Source organism: Neltuma alba, unplaced genomic scaffold, assembly GCF_004799145.2.
Source record: "Neltuma alba isolate B1F8T4 unplaced genomic scaffold, ASM479914v2 tig00005885_pilon, whole genome shotgun sequence".
Taxonomy (NCBI): Eukaryota; Viridiplantae; Streptophyta; class Magnoliopsida; order Fabales; family Fabaceae; genus Neltuma; species Neltuma alba.
This window is the reverse complement of record NW_021634269.1, coordinates 20,753-35,686: the sequence shown is the minus strand read 5'-3', so window position 1 is coordinate 35,686 and position 14,934 is coordinate 20,753. Positions and strand designations below refer to the sequence as shown.

Below are 14,934 nucleotides of genomic sequence, written 5' to 3'. Positions count from 1 at the left end.
GTTTGATATTCAGAAGGAAACATGACATTATTAGAACAAGGGGTCGTTTTGTTACGTAAGGATAAGATTTAGGGGGTGACATGATTGTACGACGGCAACACCAACTTTTTCTTTAATTTACATCTCAAGACTTTAGCTTATCTTCTCATCATTCTACAGAACACTTAAGAAGGGAAAAGAGAGGGAGAGATAGGGGTGGGACCTAGCTCTGTGCTTCTCATTAAAGAAAATGTAAAGTAATAAGTAAGCTTAGCGTTGGTCCCAATCCATCCAGTTGGTTTCACTTCCAACGCGAGGAATACTGTTGACTCTGGTGAATTATCAACCTTGAAGTTGGCCCCACACATGGCCCCTTCACTGTCAGTCCTTGGCATCGCCTTCACCTTATTCATTGGATGCTCAAAGCTCATCAGTCCTCCTTCACTGTGAAACATACACCCTGCAAATACAACACATATACAAATATACAATCACCACCACCTTCATCATCTTTATCCACTTTCTCTTCTTGCAGAAATTGAGTATCTATAATTCCTTGGAAATCCTTAGCCCGTAAACTAGCATATATAATCTGAGAGGAAGGGTACTTAAGATGGTTTAGGCCATACTAAGCCACTTATTGTCTTTAATACGCCAAATTGACCTAGAGATATCTCCATGGAGCTGAAACAGTACCTGTTGGAAAGGGAGCAAAGGATTTGGCACACCCCTCTTTTATGACTTCGAGATCATCAGAGATAACCACAGACCCATCTGCTGCAATTCCCCAGTACAGCTTCACTCCACCATCTGAACCCTGAAATCAAATTCATCTTTTCAATTTCATATATCAATTATGTTTGCTTTCTCTTTTCTTATTTTTTGGTGAAATTCTTTATGATCAGTATGGATTAGCTGGTCGCAAATTAACTGGTTTCGATCTGGAAAACGTGGTACATACCAGTGCAGCAAAAACGCTTCCAACCTTGCTGTCATAGACAACAAAGGCAAAGCTGCCATCAAGATCCTTCACCACTTGATCTGCAGGGTAAGGTCCCCTGTCTCTAAGAGTCTTGTAAGCTTCAATCACAAACATGGCCTCGTTGGCGCCCTTTGTCAACCCATATTGCTTATTCAGAACATTTAAATTGTTCAAGCTCCCCAGAAAGAGACAGTATATGTCTTCGTGCCCGCAAAACAACCTGCGAATGTGAAAATTCCAGAGTGGGGCTTCTGCATCTTAAGACAATGAACCACAAGAAAAACACAAGGATCTTCGGTGGAGAGAAGAGAAAACACAGTGGGTTTTCTCCAACCTAGTTGATAGAGAATTAAGAAACAGAAAAACAACCATCTTTGCTTGGGGTCCGGATCGTCTCAGCGTCTTTTTTCTCAGTATCCCTCAGAAGCCTAAAATCTTGACCGTCCAAATGATCTAAAGGCCCATTGTGTATCATCCATTCATCCTCAACCTATGACTTCTCTCTCCTCTTCCTACTCCCTCTCCCTCCCAACTAGCTGTTGTGGCCTGCCCTTCACGCTTCCCGCCTACCACTGCAATCGCCTCCTTGGCTCCTTCCACTACCATGCTTTCCATATCAAATATTTTTTTTAAAAGAAAAATTAATATTAATGATTAAAGATTCATCAAAATCAAAATATCTGCAGTTTGATTGTGGTTGGGACCTAGGACCTGTAACTTCCCTCTTCCAATTCGATTATGAGAATGACGTGAAAGATGAAGAATGGGATAGACAGAATAGCTTCATGCATTTTTGGATTCATGGTTATTAAGCAACTCAAGCGTAAATTACAAATTTTAAACAAAACATCACTCAACTCTCTCCCTTGGCCATTTAAAATGAAGATGTTAGAGGCAGATAAATATCAGAAATGCTCAATGCTCATATTTATGACTGGCACCAGAACAAAATGTGGCGATCAACGAGGTATTGGTGCAGAGCTCACTGTCCACCCAGTGAGTGAAGGTTTCACAACACCACCAGAGGGTCGGAACCCAACATTATGTCTTGAAATTTATGGTCCATTTGACACAAGGTCGAACACCAGCACCCATTTTGGCATATTGAACCTGAAATAGTCTACCTTCTTGCTTGACAGACTCGCGTCGCCTTCACACTCTCAAAACAGATCTCACACTTTGGCTGCCTCCGTCTTGGTCTTAACTTTCTTTCTTCGTTTTGCTTGCCCTCTTGCCCAAAAAATGGTTGTTAACCAGTAGTAGTCCAATACCAGTTCTTGGGAGTCGAAAGAGGAGAGAGAAGCAAAAAGTTGAAGATGGTTGACTATGAGCCTTTGGATTATTTGGACGGCAAGGATTTCAGGATTCTGAGGGATTCTGAGAAATAAGACGCTGAGAGGATCTGCTTCCCTTTGCTTGATGTGGTAAACGAAACGAGACAAATTGGGTCTAGAAACAAGCAATTAAAAAACATGTCAGAAAGACACTGTACGATGAAAAACTACCTCTGACGAACGGAGAATTGTTGCTCAGGGCGGACATAAGCAAGCACAGCAGCCTCACCAAAGCTCATAGAGCAAGTGTTTTCAGGATGGTGAGAAAGAAACTCTGTGAGAGTCTCCTCAGGAAGCTTAGGCTTCTTGGACCCTTTGTACGAAGCAGGACTGTTGAGCTCTTCTGGTGGGTGAGCAAACGCCTTGTGAAAAATAGCCAACATCCTGAAATTCTGATCCTGTCAAACTGTCAGAAAGAAAGAAGGAAGGAAGGAAGATAGGAATTCCATGCTGGGTTGATGGGGGTATTTAAAAGTAAAGGATCTCGCCTTAATCCATGGTTGAGTCGGGTTAAATGTTATCGTGGGCGTGGATCCCGAGTTTAAAAGGTGTTTGGAAATCAAATCATGTTTTGGAGCATAGCTTTTGGAAAATAAATTTTGAGAGAATAGATTTTGTGAAAAAGTGATTCGATAAAATAAAAGTGTTTAGATAGTTGTTATCAGAAACACTTTTTATATATATAAATTACTAAAAAAAAATATAAGTTAATATGATAATTACATAAAACATAGATTTTATAATATATTTTAATTTGAAGGAATAAAATTATTAATAATATATTTTTTACCAACATAATTAATAATACATAAGATAATATAATTAATAAATAATTAATATGTGTATATATATTTATAAGATATAAGATTAAATATGTTTATAAAAAAAATTAAGGGTTGTTAAAGTCATATTATTGTTGAGATCTACTCTGATAGGCATAATCATACTCTCTAATTTGAACCAGAAACAGAATGAATTCACTTCTCTTAAAACTATGATTTTGAGTTCCAAAATTATGGTTTTGACCTAAATCATAATTTCAGGTAATTTGTGTTTGTTTGAATGATTCTTTTCCCAAAATATAGTTTGGCTTGCTATCCAAACAGGTCCTTAGATGGATGAGATTCACAAATTGCAATGAGTTGGGGCGGCTTTGTCAGTACCCCACATCGTCACTGTGACACTTTCATCGGATTCTTAATTTCGTGTTACCATGGGAGAGGAAGGCATCTTCCCTTGTTTGGAGACCAAAATCATCGTGGAAGCTCGTGATTGACGCCATCTGTATATTTTGTTCATCTGTACAAACTTTGGAAGCGGACAAAGGTCAGAGTGGCCAAAGGCTTAAGTTCAAATTCTGTCATCAACAATGTAATTAAGAAATTTACTATGGATAATATATGAATATATTTAAAAATAATTCAATACGTTAATGAAGATACATGGAGATATTGCAAAATACAAAAAAGCTTAAATCAATTGATGCAATATTGGTTCTATTTGTTATCATGATTAAAATCACTTATAAGCACGTTTCATGTAAGTCAGGGTAAAACTCATCTTACATATTTACTTCGTATTCCGTGAATCACAATTGAAAAGCTACTTATAAATTATTCTAAACGGGCCATTAAGTTTGAACAAATGGATAGACTGAGGTTTAAATTTTAATTTTTTGTAGTTTTCATATCAAAATATTTCTTTCGGTAAAAAAAAATATATTTGTGAGTTCACAAAATATAATTTTATCTCACTTTTTGGATTTATTTAAAACAATAATAATTTTGAAAATTTTTAAAAAATAAAGTATAAATAATATAAATTTAATTTAAATTAATAAAATTTTTCTAAGTAGTATAATATAATTTGTGCACTTTATTAGATTATGGGTCATGGGTTTTACACAGTTCTTGAAGTTTTAATATTTTCATACCGATGATGATGATGATGATGATACGTAATATAACAAAAAAGAATTGAATAGAGTGTGGATACAGGGGCTAATATGACCTTTCAAGATTGAGATGGGACGAAAAAAGAGGGACGAAGAAAGTGACATAGGATATTAAAATCAATATAAAATTCAGATACTCAAACGGATTTGGTTTGGGAATGAGACATTTTAAACTTATCCAACAGAGATTCAGCTTCCTCCTCACTCAAGTATAATTATCATCCACTGTTTTCTCACACAAACTGCGACTGTTCAATCATGATGTGTTCTGTACTTCTGTGGATCCTTTTGCTTCAATTTCATGAGACTCTAAAATTAAAACTAAAGATTGGTTTAAAGTACTTATTTAAAAATTTTATTTATTAGAAAGAATCCGAATTTGAGTGTGTCTAACTCTTCTTTAGCTGGGTATGTATAATACTCTTCCGGTTCTAAATAATAAATATAAAACCATTATATATATTAATATAAAGATTTTATATTTAGGATTGGAGGAATATTGTTTAACTATGTGCAAAATAATGATTTTCATTTTAAAAAAGTTTGCGTGTAATTGAAGTCCTTATAAACTTCTCTTTCCTTTTTCTAAACTATTTCTTTTTTTTAATTATTTATATTGTTCAATCACGATGTATTCCTAGGGCAATCTTGATTTTATTCCCAAACAAAATATGTTTGGACGGTTTTTTTTTAAGGTTAAAACACAAAAAAAAAAAAAAAACGGTGATCCTTATTTATAACTCACAACAAGCTACACAAAGTTGAAGGCGCTAATAGGCAAAAGTAAATGTAGTGTATAAGTTTGACGTATAATTTACTCTAATCCGTTAACTTTGTTTTTATTTTATGTTGGTCCCTTAATCTTTAAAATGTTGTAAAAAGCTTTCTAACTTTTAACATTGCTAAATAGTGAAGTTAATGGAAAATTATGACTTTCTTAATCAAAAACTGTTAAGTAATATAATAATTATAATTAAAATGTCTTTAAGGCTTAAAATAGATAATTAACAACTTCAAAATATTGATGTTAAAAAAAAACTTCAAAATATTTTAAGATATTACAAATTATAACATTACCACAAATAAGTTTTGTTTTAAAAAATATAGAAATGTTTAGAATTACATCATTAAACTAAAATTTAATTTACAAAGTAGAAATAAATAATTTTTATTTTTTGGTTTTTTTAAAATTAGTTTTCTTTTGATAAAATATTTAAAATATTTAATTATAAGGAAGGCATTTAAAACCTGCAGCATTTGCAAAAGATCATAATCAGACTTGATAAGATTCCGGCCTCGATCAGAAAAAATAATCAACATCTTGGTACCAAGATAATTTCAAATTAGATAAATTATATCTAAAAAAATAGAAATAACCCACCAATAAGCTAGTTAGGAAAAGAAAAACTAGAAGTAATTCCTGTAAATGCAAGGGGAAATTTTTTTTAATACGTGTTTCTCAATTAAAAAAAAAAAGGTAATCATTGTACAAGGTAATTCAAAGATCAAAATTTCAATTTCAAATTAAAAAAACTACAGGGAGATAAGATAAACTAATTATTCAGATTATAAAATAAACTAGAATATAACCACCGCGAGTCCTCTATATATAATCCTTGCTCCTCAATTGCATCGCAGCATAGAGGCTTAATGATTGAAGAATCAGTTCAAAGTGTTGCTACCCACCAAAGGTACTTTTCTTTTCTTTTCTTTTTCCCCTTTTCTACTTTGGCTTGTTTTTCATAATTTTCAAATCAATAGTGTCCGTGTGATTTGAAGGAAATTTGTAATTTTTCCATCATGTATATAGGATTATTAATTGACAATTCAAACAACTTCGTTGTAAAATCTTTACTTGTCATTGATTGTGATTATTTTTTGTTGATTAGATTATATATATTATAAAGACTCAAATTCAAACTTATATTAATATAGGTTATGATATATCACTATGGGCTTTCAAAGCACTGCTGCGAAGAAAATGCCAAAAAAGAAATACAGCGAAAACTGGAATCATCTGAACCAAGAAGTTGCAGAATCAATATTAAGAAGATTGAGCTTCAAGGACTTCTATAATTTTGGTTTTGTTTGTTCATCTTGGCAAGCACTGCTCGTTAAAGCCGTCACAAACAGGCACTGTTATCCTCTTCCTCAGCTTCCATTACTTCTGCTATGCCCTACCACTGGCAAAAATGACAAGGTTCCTTGCTTCTTTGAGGTAGACAAGAAAATTGGAATTTTGCGCTTTGAGAATAAAATATACCCAAGAAATCAACTCATTCTCGGCACAGTTAACAGTTGGTTAATAATGGCGGAACCTACAAAAGCTAAGGGTTTTCTTTGGACCGACTCAAATAAAACTAAGTATTCACTCATCAACCTCTTCTTCTTCAACCCTATGTCTTGGGCTAAGGTTATGTTACCATCAGAAATAATGAAGGATAAGGATGATGACCAGATTCCCAAGATCACAAAAATGGTGGCATCCTCAGCTCCATATGATAATTGCCCTGAAGATGAGCCAGTTTTTGTGGCGGGTCTTACTTCTTGTGGGATTATTTTCTGCAAAATAACAGATAAGTCATGGAAATCAATTGGGAGAGGTACAACATTTATAGACATAGTCATCACTGGAAATTTATTATACGGTCTTTGTGATGAAGACATAGAAATTTATAATCTCATTGACTTGGATAAGTCTAATGACAACAACAATAACAACAACAATCATAATGCTCCCAAGTCTGAAAAACTTATCGTCGTTAACCCTAAGCGAGCTGATATCAGCAAAGGTATAGCTGTTTACTTGGCATATGATGTATTTTTTGGAGATCTGATACTAGTTAGAGGTAACACAAGTAGATTTAAGGTTTACGAGTTGGAAAGAACCAGAAATTGTGAAGGGGTTTGTGAATGGATGGAGATTAAAGACTTGGGTGGTCGTTTGATTTTTGTGGACGACGAAAAAGCTGCAGGTTGATCTCAACGCTTGGTTTGGAAGAGAAAAACGGAGAGAAGAAACTGCATTTATTTGCTTTGAACAAGTACCACGGAACTCGTCGGCTTTGGAATATTGACTTTGGAATGTTTTGCTTATCAGATTCAAGTTTTCATTATATTGGTGGAGCTGAGTCGCATATACAAAATTGGGCCAATTGTTTCTGGCTCAAGCCATAGCTCTACTACTAGTTTTTGTTATTTTAAAAGGATTTGTAAGTCTAATTGACTATTACACAGTGCAACAACATTGTCCATGCATATTTGGTCCAGATATCTTCTTCTTCCTTTATTTTTTGCCACTTAGCTTGTGAGTGTATGTCTTTTTGTCTGCACATTCTTTCTACGCAATGAGTGAGGGATTTGAATTAATATCAGCAAGTCCTTTTCTGAGGAAAATAACATAAATACTAATAGTATATATAACTAGCGAAGCAGTTTTAAAATGGATTTCCTTCGCGGATATCCGCCGGTTAATTCGTGGAAGATCAAACTAACTTATACAGCACCAACTTTGCAACTCAACCATATTCAAATTATTCAGAAGGGAACATGGCATTATTATGATGAGAAGTTCTCAACTTGAAAACAAGTTCAAAAACAGCAATAGTAGTTTTGTTCTGTTCTTTGTTTTGTGAGGGAAGGAAAGGATAAGCTTCAGTGGTTGACAGACATTATTTTATGATTGTAGTTAGCAAGTAGCAGCCACCTTTTTTCCCCCTGTAATTGACATTTCAAGACATAAGTTTATTGATCTCTCTCAATAATATTCTACAGTAGAGTTAAAAAGAAAAGAAACCAGGAAATAGAAGCTGGCAACCCCCTATTCAAGTGGGGCCTAGCTCTTTGTGCCTAATAATAAAAAGACAAAGTGATATTATTGAACTTGAGGTCAGTGATGGTCCCAATCCATCCAGTTGGTTTCACTTCCAACGCGAGGAATACTGTTGATTCTGGTGTATTTATCAACCTTGAAGTTGGCCCCACACATGGCCCCTTCACTGTCAATCCTTGGCATCGCCTTTACCTTATTCATTGGATGTTCAAAGCTCATCAGTCCTCCTTCACTGTGAAACATACACCCTGCAAATATAACACATAAACAATCATCACCCCCTTCGTCATCTCTATCCACTCTCTTCTTTTTTTACAGAAATTGAAGAAGAGGGTTTATGATTTGAAAGTACTTTTGTTTGATTTGGCTTATTTTAAGTGACACTGCCTTGTATAAAGTAAATACGAGATAGGAGTTTTGTTTTGTAAAATGAAAAAGTGGTTCTTCTAGGATTATCCAAACAGATTGACGCCTAAAGATATGTCCATGGTAAACCAGTAATGGAGCTGAAACAGTACCAGATGGAAAGGGAGCAAACGATTTGGAACAGCCCTCTTTTATGACTTCGAGATCATCAGAGATAACAACGGACCCATCTGCTGCAATTCCCCAATACAGCTTCACTCCACCATCTGACCCTGAAATCAAGTTTATCTTTTCAATTTCATATACCAGATGTGTTTTCTTTTTCTTTTCTTATTTTTTGTTGAAATTCTTTATGATGAGCATGGATTAGCTGGTCACAAATTAACTGGTTTCGATCTGGAAAACACGGTCCATGGCAGACATACCAGTGCGGCAAAAACGCTTCCAACCTTGCTGTCATAGACAACAAAGGCAAAGCTGCCATCAAGATCCTTCACAACTTGATCTGCAGGGTAAGGTCCCCTGTCTCTAAGAGTCTTGTAAGCTTCAATCACAAACATGGCCTCGCTGGTCACCTTTGTCAACCCATATTGCTTATTCAGCAAATTTAAATTGTTCAAGCTCCCCAGGAAGAGACAGTATATGTCGTCGTGCCCGCAAAACAACCTGCGAATGTGAAAATCCCAAAGTGGGGTCTCTTTATTCGGAATGCATAACCACAGACAAAACACAAGGACCTTAATTCGATGGACACAAGAAAAAAACATGGATCAGAAAAGCAACGATCTTTGCTTCATGGAAGAAGAAAAGAGACGAAATGGGTTTCTTCACCGTGGACCAAAAACCAGAAGCTTGTGAGATATGATGAAGAATTACCTCTGATGAATGGAAAATGGTCGCTCAGGACGGACATAGGCAAGCACGGCAGCCTCACCAAAGCTCATAGAGCAAGTGTTGTCTGGATGGCGAGAGAAAGAAACTCTCTGAGAGTCTCCTCAGGAAGCTTAGGCTTCTTAGATCCTTTATACGAAGCAGGACTGTGAAGCTCTTCCGGCGGATGAGCAAACGCCTTGTGAAAAATAGCCAACATTCTGAATTTCTGAATCTGTCAAACTCTCACAACGAAAGGAATGGGATAGGAATTTTCATGGTGGATTGGATTGGTATTTATAAAGGAAGGATCTTGCCTGAATCCATGGTTGAGTTGAGCTGGTTAAAATGTTATTGTGGGCGTGGATTCAAAGACTACGTTAGACTGAGATGGATGGATAAGATTCTCAAATTCCAACGAGGTGATCGGAACTTTATCTTTTTGTCAGATGAGATTCGGAAGTTGTTTCGTTTGTTTGTTTCACAGAGCCATGGTTGTGTGGCCCACATTGTCACTGTTAGTGGTTGCTTCGTTCCGCCTTTGTTTACCATTTATAAATTATTTCGAACATATTTCATATATATTTAAAAAAAATATTAAGTAAATTTTTTAATTTTATTTTTATTTAATACTCTTCCGGTCCTTAATATATAATTCGAGTTAATTTTAATCCTAAATATAAGACTAATTTTTCATATTTATTAATTTTCTCTAAATTATTTCTATGAATACCCTCTCAATATAATCAAGTAAAAAAAGAAAAAAGAGGTATTAAGAAAGATGATTATAATGTTTTAGGAAAAATGTGTCACATTTCTTATAATTAACTAACTTACCAAACTTTTTAATCTAATCAAATTAATTAAATGAGTCTTATATTAAAACTGAAAAAGTATATATTATACCTTATATAAACAAAATATATCTATATAAAAAAATTTCTCGATACCCTGTTTTAGATAAAAAAATATCTTCTTTCTGGAAGGCTGGTGAGCGGGCAGATTCCCGCTCTCGCTGTCACAAAGCTAAGTTCATTGAACATTGAAAAGGGTGTTTGGCTGATAATTGATTTAGATTTATATAAGGCGTATTTGGGCATTCTTCAATATATATAATGGTTTTAACTCGTATAATTGATAGATTACCATAGAAATTCAAATAGGCCCTTGTTTGGATGAGCTTATCCTAATTTATTTTGTCTTGTACGAGTGGGACATATGAGAAAAATTTTATTCTTATTTCAAGAGTTACTTGTAAAGATGACGGTCAGCCATGAAATTTTACTTTGTCAATTGTTTTGAAAATAAATAAAGGACCGGCACTAGGATTACAAATATGTACGGATTTATGACTGGCTATGTATTTGATTTTATGGATGAAATCATGATAATTTTAACTATTGATATATATTTTTTATTTGCACTTTTGGTTGAAATAGAATTGAGTTACGCAAGGGAGAATGAAAGGGCTAAATAGTAAATATGACGTCTGACGTTGAGTTGAGGTGGGGCAAAGGAGGAGAGAGAAACAATAAAACAGCTTGGTCATGACAATTTTGGTCCGTTCAGACCATTTCCCATGTTTAGCATTAGATTGAGACATATTTATATTAAAGTCATTGTAGAGTTCATGGTTTGGGGTGGATGTGATGTATAAGTCCGAAAATACAATAAAAATATCTAAAAGAGCTTGGTTGGGCACTGTGACTTTTAGACTTTTCCAATAGAGATAAAGATTACTCCTCACACATTTGTAATCGGCCCATACATCCCACTGTTTCTCAAAAGAACAAAAAAACTGTGGGAACATAATCATAGTGTGTTCTTAATGAGCCTCCCAACAAAATTTCCATCCTTTATTTTGGCTACCTTTTAGTCTTCTTTTTTAACGTAAGAATTTATTTAACTTTTAATTAAAAGTTCAATATACTTTATCTTTATATTTATTTATTTATTAAAATAATGTTTATAGTAGTTGTGCATGTTAAAGATTTTATCAAATAATAGTTCTAGCTAATATATATAATTAGTAAGAATATTTTAGTAAAAATAATACTTATTTATTACAAATTTCTTTAATTTACTCAAATTAGTTAATTAGTTTTATATTAAAGACTGGAGACAGTCATGTTGCATTATTATTTGTATTTTTTTAATAAAATAAAGTTTAGGTAAGGAAAAATTATAAATAAAAACCCCTGAATATGTAAAATTATGCTTTGGGATCCTGGATTTCAAAAATAGCAAATAAGAACTTGTCCCACTTTTGCAAATATGAAATGTCTAAAATGCTCTTCAGCCAGCTAATAAGTTGACTATGAGAAATGATAAGTTCACTTTAACGAATGACAACTTCAGTTGACCAGATCACAACTTGGCTGAGGGTATGCCAAATGACGAGTTGACTATGGAAAATGACAAATTCATTTTAGCGAATGACAATTTCAGTAAACCAAATCACAATTTAACTGAGAGACATTTTAGGCATTTCATCCACATTTTATATTTGCAAAAGTATGACCGAGTCTTTATTTGTTATTTTTCAAATTTAGAGTCTCAAATCATAATTTTATATATTCAGAAGTCTTTATTTGTAATTTTCCCTTTCAGTAAATTAAGTTGTGACCCACAACTGAAAGTATATCTCCATGTTCAAAAAAACTTACATAGATAATAAAAAAGACTGAATTTAGTCCTTCACACCAATAAACTAAGGTTAAATCTTCATTGGAAAAAATATCTATACGTGGTGCTTAACAGTATTATGCATAGAATTATTTTGAATAGAATTATTTTTTTAAAGAGAATGCCCGTATCTAACAAGAAAACAACTAAAATACTTACAAATTGCTCACGGACAAAATCTTCATATTAAGGGTTCGATTCGGACTAACATAGCCGAAAAAACGGGCTGAGCCCGTCGGGTCGGCCCGTTTAAGTCGAGGGCGGGCTTGTATTTTAGAGCTTTGAAAGGGAAGTCGTGCTTAAAAGGGCCAGCCCTGTAGAGTCAAAAAATAAAAGGGCCGGCCCGTTTAGGCCCGCCAATTTTTTTTAATTTTTATATTTTTTTTCTTAACTTAAAAAAGGAAACCCTAACGTTTTAGACATAGCATACTCTTACTTTTACTTATCCCAACCGCTCACACAGATAGCATTCACAAAAAAAAAAAGAATCATTATATTATAGTTGTGGGAAAAATAACCAACAAAACGTGAAAATTGCAAAATTTAAAACTAAACATATTCACAAAAATATATTATTATTTATAAGTTGTCAAAACTTGTTAACATACTGTATGTGTAATTTTTACAGTCTTTATTTGTTATTCTCCCATATTTTTTATACTTGAAATATAATTGATCAAAAAATCTTTTGAACTAAAATAAAGATCTATATCATTTTTATAGTTAGAAATAAATTTAGAATTAAGGATGATGGACTCTTTTCTTTTTTGTCGGTATGACAATGATTATTCTTTATGTATACTATGTTTCTTAGTTAAAATTTTTTGTTAATTATTTATAATTAAACCAGATCATCTGCATTGTAATTATCTACTGAACTTAGTGCTTATTTAGTTGTTTATGTCTGTCCTCTATTTAGTTTGTTTATTCAATAGACTCTATTACACTGTGATATATGTTTAGACATGATGATGTTTATATTTGTAAGTTAATTTTATTTATATTTATACCTTTTATTAGTAATTTTATTGTTTTATTTTTATTATTTTGATAAAATATGTAAAAAAAATTTAAAAAATTTCATTTTAGTTAAAAGGACTAAAAGCCCGCGGGCCAACCCGAACCCGTCATCTCACGGGTCAGACTTGAAAAAATAAGTCATTTTTAGAACTCGGGTTTAAACGGGCTGCCCGTGACGGGCCGACCCGTTTTCCCAGTATTTACTAAGGTCATGGGCCAACTCACCATCACTAACCAAACCAACCTTCGTTGGCTCTAAATTATTTCTAGTGATGACTGATGGCTTATGTTAAAAAGGAATTCTCATTCATGCACGTAATTAAAGGAAATATTTAAGAAAACTAATGCACAGTTTTTACATATAATTAATTCAATTAATTTTTTATGTTTATAAATTAATTATTTAATTTTTATATTTAAGATCGAAAAAATATTTTGTTTAAGTCGAGCGGTATAATAGAGTACAATGATAAATAATAAACAAACAAAAGTTAAAATCTTGTCAATATAAGTTGGAATGTGATGGGTGGACCCCGCATCCCATGATTACAGATCTAGTTGGTCATGAAATATCTATTTGGTGATTATGGAGGGAAAGAGTGGGGTAGGTTTTTATGCATGCAAGTGGGAGTTATTATCTTAGTTTGGTGTATTGCACTTTTCTTAATTTTGTTAGAATTATTTTTTTAAAATTAATATGAAATATTATAAAAATAGATCATATCATTCTAATTATCTCTTGCATTTTATTAAAATTAGACAAATATCCTTTATAGTTTGAAATTTAAAAACACAAGTAAACTTTGTTTTGGATGAAAAGTTAATTTCAATTTTTTGAGATTAAACGCCTATTTGACGGAAAATTGTGAGCATTCCATTTATTTTGAAAGATATCCACGCGAGTATAGTAAACCAAGGGCAAATGTTTTATGAACAAAAAATGAGAGGACCCAGGTTACATGATGGGCTTCTATTGGGCTAAAGATATGGGCTTGCAAGGCTTGACGAATTGATAGGTGGCCCAATCATCTCAGAGAGAAAATGATGCTCGCGAGAAGAGTGAGAACATGGCTGGATCCCTTTGGGCCAAACTGGGTCACTAATTAAGCCCAATATAGTATAGAGCTTCGGACTATGTTATGGAGGCCCAATTTTAGATTTGTCAAACCCTGGAATGGTCCGGACTAGCAACACCCATTTACGGTAGGCCCAAGCAACATTCACAATCGTGATCGATAACTAATGTTAGTAAGGCCCATAGAACGCCCAGTTGAAAAATGGGCTGTTTTGCTTCTGGCCCACCATTTCTTATTTCCTTTGATTGGCGATGATATAAACTGGAGTCAAACTAGAGTTAGGGTCGCATCAGAGATAATTATTTACTTCGTTTTCATTCGGCCTCAAACATAATTATCTACTTACGTACTTCATTATTTTCTACTTATAAGTTACTCATTTGTTAAAACGAATCTTAGGTATAATAAATTCCAACATTCAGTCCCAAAAAAAAAATTCCAACATAATCTTACTCATTTGCATAAACCATACTCTTTGTCACCATAAGATATTAAAAGCACATTTCCCTGTAACCACCTCGCCGGCACTAATAAGAGGTGGTAAAATAATTAGCTTCATTTGAAAACCGGATAAATTTCCGCTATTACCCATATTTAAATGAAAATAATCAAATACTACTATTTCAAATTATTATTACATCCTCTCATTGTTAATGACCATCCTTTTTTTTTGGGGAAAAATTTATGATAGGGACTGAATGGAGTATTAATTACTTCATAGATTTTATAAAATGACTGACAAATAACATCAAATGCTTCGCAAAAATGACTTATAAATACCAATGGATATGGCATATGGCATATTCCTTTATCCACACATTTGCTTATATAAAATA

At 33.5% G+C, this 14,934-nt stretch overlaps 2 pseudogenes; both read right to left on the bottom strand.

Moving 5' to 3' along the window:
- Nucleotides 1–228: 228 nt before the first annotated feature.
- LOC114748986 (stem-specific protein TSJT1-like) lies at nucleotides 229–2,711 on the bottom strand (annotated as a pseudogene).
- A 5,234-nt stretch (nucleotides 2,712–7,945) lies between these two features.
- LOC114748987 (stem-specific protein TSJT1-like) lies at nucleotides 7,946–9,734 on the bottom strand (annotated as a pseudogene).
- Between the last annotated feature and the right edge of the window lie 5,200 nt (nucleotides 9,735–14,934).